This window comes from Fukomys damarensis, unplaced genomic scaffold (assembly GCF_012274545.1).
Source record: "Fukomys damarensis isolate Sample0158 unplaced genomic scaffold, DMR_v1.0_HiC HiC_scaffold_20, whole genome shotgun sequence".
NCBI classification, from domain to species: domain Eukaryota; kingdom Metazoa; phylum Chordata; class Mammalia; order Rodentia; family Bathyergidae; genus Fukomys; species Fukomys damarensis.
In genome coordinates, this window is record NW_022900932.1 from 29,784,248 (window position 1) to 29,790,705 (window position 6,458).

The 6,458-nt window shown below is 35.8% G+C and overlaps 1 pseudogene; it reads left to right on the plus strand.

The window, feature by feature from the left end:
- The first annotated feature begins 1,649 nt into the window (after positions 1 to 1,649).
- On the plus strand, positions 1,650 to 1,863 carry LOC117287094 (annotated as a pseudogene).
- The last annotated feature ends 4,595 nt before the right edge of the window (positions 1,864 to 6,458 follow it).

The following is a 6,458-nucleotide window of genomic DNA, read 5'->3' on the forward strand; positions in this document are numbered from 1 at the left end:
GTAAAAGGAATCTTTTCCCTTATTTCTCTCTCAGTGAGTCTGTTATTTGTGAATAAGAAGGCCATTTATTTTTGGGTGTTCACCTTGTATCCAGATACTCTACTGAATCTGTCAATTCAGTCTAGAAGTCTTTTGGTGGAGTTTTTTGGGTCTTCAATGTACAGTATCATATCATCAGCAAATAATGACAGTTTAACTTCTTCCTTTCCTATCTTTATTGCTTTAATTTCTTTCTCTTGTCTAATTGCTGTGGCTAATGTTTCCAGAACTATATTGAAGAGGAGTGGTGATAGTGGGCATCCTTGTCTTGTTCCTGATTTTAACATGAAGGTTTTCAGTTTTCGGCCATTTAATATGATGTTGGCTGTTGGATTTTCATAGATAGCCTTTATTAAATTGAGGTATAGATCATCTATTCCAATTTTTTGCAGAGTTTTTATCATGAATGGGTGTTGAATTTTATCAAGTGCTTTTTCTGCATCTATGGAGAGGAACATATGGTTTTTGTCCTTGACTTTGTTAATATAATGTATTACATTTATTGACTTTCATATGTTGAACCACCCTTGCATCTCTGGAATAAATCTGACTTGGTCAGGATGGATTATCTTCTTGATAATCCTCTGTATTCTGTTTGCTAGTATCTTATTAAGGATTTCTGCATCTATATTCATTAAGGAGATTGGTCTGTAGTTCTCCTTTTTAGTTGCATCTTTCCCTGGTTTGGGAATCAAAGTGATACTTGCTTCCAGGAATGAATTTGGAAGTATAGCTTCCCTTTCAATTTCATTGAAAAATTTGAAGAGTAATGGCAGTAGTTCTTCTCTAAATGTCTTGTAAAATTCAGCAGTGAATCCATCAGGGTCTGGGCTTTTCTTTGTTGGTAAATTTTTAATTACATTTTCAATTTCACTGACTGTAATTGGGGTGTTTAAAATATTTTTATCTTCTTTGTTCAACTTTGTTAATTCATAAGTCTAAAAATCTGTCCATTTCTTCTGTGTTTTGCATTTTATTGGAGTACAGGTTCTCAAAGTAGGTATTCATGATCTTCTGGATTTCTTTTGGATCTGTTGTGACTTCCCCTTTTTCATTCCTGATTACATGGATCTGAGCCTTTTCTTTCCTTTTTTTTGATAAGATTAGCTAAGTGTTTGTCAATTTTATTTATTCTTTCAAAAAACCAGCTCTTTGTTTCATTTATTTTTTGTATTGTTTTCTTACTTTCCATTGCATTGATTTCTGCTTAGATCTTTATAATTTCCTCTCTTGTTCTAGCTTTGGGTTTTTCTTGCTCTTGTTTTTCTAGGAGTCTAAGTTTCATCACTAGGTTGTTTATTTGAGCCCGCTCTGTTTTCCTAGTGTGGGCATTCAATGTTATGAATTTTCCCTGTAGAGCTGCTTTCATTGTGTCCCATAGATTCCTGTATGTTGTAATGACATTTTTATTTATTTGTAAAAACTGTCTAATTTCTTCTTTAATTTCCTCTGTAATCCATTGATTGTTTAGGAGAGTGTTGTTCAGTTTCCATGTGCTTGTGAGGTTCCTATAGTTTCTTGTGCTATTGATCTCTAGCTTGATTGCACTATGATCTGATAATATACAGGGGATGATTTCAATTTTTTTGCATTTATTTAGACCTGTTCTCATCGCTTCTCAGCCTTTTGGCTAAGATCAAGTGTAGACCTGTTCTGTGAGCCAATATATGGTCTATCTTGGAGAATGATCCATGTGCAGCCAAAAAGAATGTATATTCTGATTTTGTGGGGTGGAATACTCTATAAACATCTATTAAGTCCATGTGTTCCAAAGCTTGGTTCAGTTCTATTATTTCATTGTTGATTTTCTGCCTAGTAGATCTGTCAATTTGTGATAGTGAGGTATTTAAATCCCCCACTACAATTGTATTAGTGCTTATTTGGCTTTTCATGTTACTTAATATTTGTTTTATATAGTTGGGGGCATTTATATTTGGTGCATATATGTTTATGATTGTCAACTCTTCCTCTTGAATTGTTCCCTTTACAAGGATGTAGTGTCCTTCTTTGTCTCTCTTAATGAGTTTTGTTTTTGAACTGTACTTTGAGAATAAGATTGCTACTGCTGCTTTTTTCTGGGCTCCTGAAGCATGGAGAATTGTTTTCCATCCTTTCACTTTCAGTCTATGGGCTTCCTTTTGCACTACGTGTGTTTCTTGTATACAACATATTGTTGGGTTTTGCTTCTTAATCCATTCTGCCAGTCTATTTCTCTTGATTGGTGAATTGAGGCCATTAACATTGATGGTTATAACTGATATGTTCTGACTTATTATTGTCATGTTATTGTCCTTTTGTTGACTCTTTTTACTTTTTCTCCCTCCCCTCTCCTTTTAGTTTCTTGCCTTGCCTATTTGATTTGGTCTGTTGGGCCTCATGATATTGTGACCTTCATTGTACTTTTCTAGGATATTGTTTAGAATTCCTTGTAGTGCTGGTTTGGTGTTCATGAAATTTCTCAGGTCTTCTTTGTCGTGGAAGTATCTTATTTCCCCATCTATTTTGAAAGAGAGTTTTGCTGGATACATCAGTCTAGGTTGGAGGTTATTTTATTTTAGGACTTGGAATATCTCAGTCCAGGCTCTCCTTGACCTAAGGGCTTGTGTTGAAAAGTCTGCTGTGGTTCTAATAGGCTTTCCTTTTCATGTGATTTATTTGTTTTCTCTTACTGCTTGTAGTATTTTGTTTTTCTGTTGGATTTCTGGGATCTTGATTATTATATGTCTAGGTGTAGTTTTTTTTATCGTGGCTAGTTGGAGTTCTATATGCCTCACTTGTCTGTATGTCTAATTTTTCCCTTCTGTTTGGGAAGTTTCCTGTCATTAATTCTGTGAAGAGCTTTTTTAAGTCATTTGTGTTTTCTCCTGCTATTTCATGAATTCCTATCAGTCTTATGTTATTTTTCTTTGCATCATCTAGAAGTTGTTGGATTGATGTCTCGTGATCCCTTACTGTTTTTGAGAGACCTCTTTTTTCATGGTCACTGACTGCGAGCCTATCTTCTATATCTGAAATTCTATCTTCTCAATCTTTTATTTGTTGTGTATGCTTTCAATAGAGTTTATAATCTCTTGGATATCTGTTTTAATCTGTTTTATGGATTCCATTTCTTTCCTCTGTTGGGCATTCATTGTTTCCATTTCTTTCTTATGCTGAGTCTTCATGGCTTCTATCATGGTCTTGAGCTCACTATTTTTTTGTCAGTTTCTGTTCTAGAGTCTCGAATCATGACTTCCATTTTGCCCATCATCTCTCTGGTTAACTGGGAAATTATTTCTGATTTGAATTTTTCTAGAGCCCGATTGATCTGTTTTGTTACCTCCTGTGCTATGGGTACAGGGTGTCCTGTTGGTTCATTATCAGACTTTTAATCCTCATTTGTCCTACTGTTTGCCATTGGTGAACTGGAAATCTGTCTTTGTGTCTTGCTTAAGTGTTTTCTCATTTTTATTTCTGTTGTTGGGTTGTCCTTGGTTTAATTTCTGGGTATTACTTAAATCTTCCTGATATAGTTGTGTTTTAGCTTTTGAGTCTCTAATGACTCATAGACATCCTCATTTTCCTTCCTTACTGGATCTGGTGGTATGCAGTAGGGGAGGTCGTGCACCCGCTGGGTTGGCCCGAGCAGGCAGCTGGAGAGACCTCCTCCAGCATCCTTGGGTCCTTACTGGATCTGGTGGAGCAAACTCAGGGAAATCACACACCCACTGGGTGGGCCCGAGCAGGCAGCTGGAGAGACCTCCTCCATGGTCCTTGGGTCTTACTCTCAACTTTTTGATAATAGCTATCCAACAAGTTTGAAGTGGTATCTCATTATGGTTTTGATTTTCATTTCTTTTATAAAACTAGTACTTATGTTTCCTTATGCCTACTGACCAAGAAATGAAGACATAAAACTCCTAGAGGAAAACATAAAGACAAGCTTCTTGACAATAGTTTTTGTAATGATCGTTATATGACACCAAAAGCATAGATAACAAAAGTAAAAGACAAACCAAACAAAAATAAACATATTTTGCAGCAACAAGTTAAAAAAACTTCTGCAGAGTGAAAGAGGCAAGTGAAATGGCAGCCAATGAAAGATTGTTTAAAAAGTATATATTTGATAAGGGCTTCATAACAAGCAACATATTCATCTCAGTGACAAAAAAAAATCTATGAAAAAATGGTCAAATGAATTGAATAGACATTTTCCAATTAAACAGTGTTGTTAATTCTAGTCTTAATTTCCTTTTCTTAAACTTTTTTTAGTAATATGACTCATCATTTACTGAGCATCTACTTGATCTCTGCACACTTTAGAGGAATAATCAATTTAATTTCCTGCACACTGACAAAAGTTCTCTTCTTGATGCAGTGATAATGTGGCTCCCTCTAGGCTTCAATTTTCATTGTCCATATTTGTGTACCCCAGTCTTAGCAAGAACCCTGCTAAATTGGTTTAGAGGGAATCCCTTACTCCCAATATCTCATCATATCCAGCATCCAATTGATTTCTTTATTCCCCAACATCCCAGGATGATTATCTGATCCTGCTGACTTGTCTTCTATAATCCAGAATGCTATCATATCATTTAGCTAGGTTACTCTCTTGCATCTAATATTTCCTCTTATTACTTTTCCATTCATTGATGCCCACTGCTCTTTGGCTATAAATTACCACTTGTCCCTAGGTCTCTTTATTCCTACCACAACAGTTCTTGATTAAAATCTGGTTTTATCACCTTACTCCCCCAGCTCTGGTTTTTCTTTTATGATCCCTTTGGATCCTCTAACATAGAGGAGAAAACTGTGTTTTAGAAGGTTTAAGGAATTTATGCGAAGGCTGAAGTGCAGATGAGAGTCATCCTACATGATTGGACTATAGAATCATCGCATCTTAAGTTCCCTCACACTCAGTCTTGCTTCTCCATTTACATTCTATTCTTTATTTCATGCCAAAATTTAAAAACTTATGGGGAAGGCTAATATTTTAAACACTTGTTAATAATATACCTTTTTTTGTTGCATTCCACCTCATAAATAGGGCTGAGGGGAGGGAGACAAGAGTTTGGAGTTCTGGGCACTTAAGATGGAAAATCTCAGAACCAGGATAAGCAGCATATGAAATGAGATATTGAACCATTTTGCCAAAGGCTACTTTACCTGGCAATAATACTATATCCAGAACTCTTTTCTTCCTTAATTTTGAAATGTTTTCCTTTTTCAATTTAGCATCTCCAGTGTGACACAGCTCTAGGGCATTGGTGGCTTGATAATACCTAATTTGGGTCTAAGAAAATGAATATCACACATGATGAGAGATTTCCAAAGGTTGTTTAGTTGTTTATTCAGTGTCATTTCTTCCTATATTCCTGAAAATCTAGGAAAAGTTACTGCTTGATTGATTTTAAATAATCACCTGTACAGTTACAGCACTCAGCAGTTCTCCGTAAGACAAAATATAGGTAGCAGGTCACTATGATCACAGCAGATAGACATAAAAGTTTAGTAAAGAAAGAACAAGTATAACAAGCACAAGGTTGGCTTTATACATAGGTAGGTAGGAAGGCTTCCATGCTGTAATTTGAGAGGTATCAGAGACTACTTGTTTCAAATATCTAGATTAAATCTTAGTTTGAGATGCCCCCCATTAGTGTCATTTCAATTCCAGGACAAGATTGTCTCCTGAAGTTCCCCTTGCTTTTGAAGGCAGAAAGGCTACATTTAGCTTGGATTAGCTAGCTGTTACCATAGCAACAAGAAATAAGGCCCTACGGGGATGAAACGTTGGGCAGGTACATTTTCATGAGGAGAAAAAGGGACAGAGTGAGAGGCTAGACAAGATGGCATCGTAATTGGTAGCCCTGAGCAGCCATGGGGCTGTCAACTATAAAACAAAAAGTTACTTCTCGTTTAAGTCAGGTACAATCTTCAATTTCCCCTTCACAAAGTTAGCCATTGCTCACCATGAAATGGTTGACTCTCTTTAACAATGCATGAGCTTTTTAACTCTTGGCCCTCTTTAGGCTCTAATCCATTTGTAAGACACATATAATTTCATTTTTCTAAGTATCTTCAATAACAAAATAGAATACAGCCTTGAATATAGAATACAAGGACAATTAGCCATCTATCCGGGTCTTTCATACTGTTTCCAGATATTCATGGACCAATAGATTGTAGGAAGGAATAGATTATAGCCTATAAAACAAAGGATTTTAAGAAATTTAAAGGAAGTTTAATCAAATAAAGGTTTCTAGTGCAGAAATATGTCTTATAAAGCTAACACATGAGAACAGAAAAGTACCTGAAAAGCCTTCTAATTCTAGCCCCTCATTTTAGAGAAGAGAGTATGGAGAGCCAGAGAGGTTAATTATGTCCTCTAGCCCCTAATCACTCTGTCATTTCTAATTATTGCTAGGAAAAAGTCCAGGAAT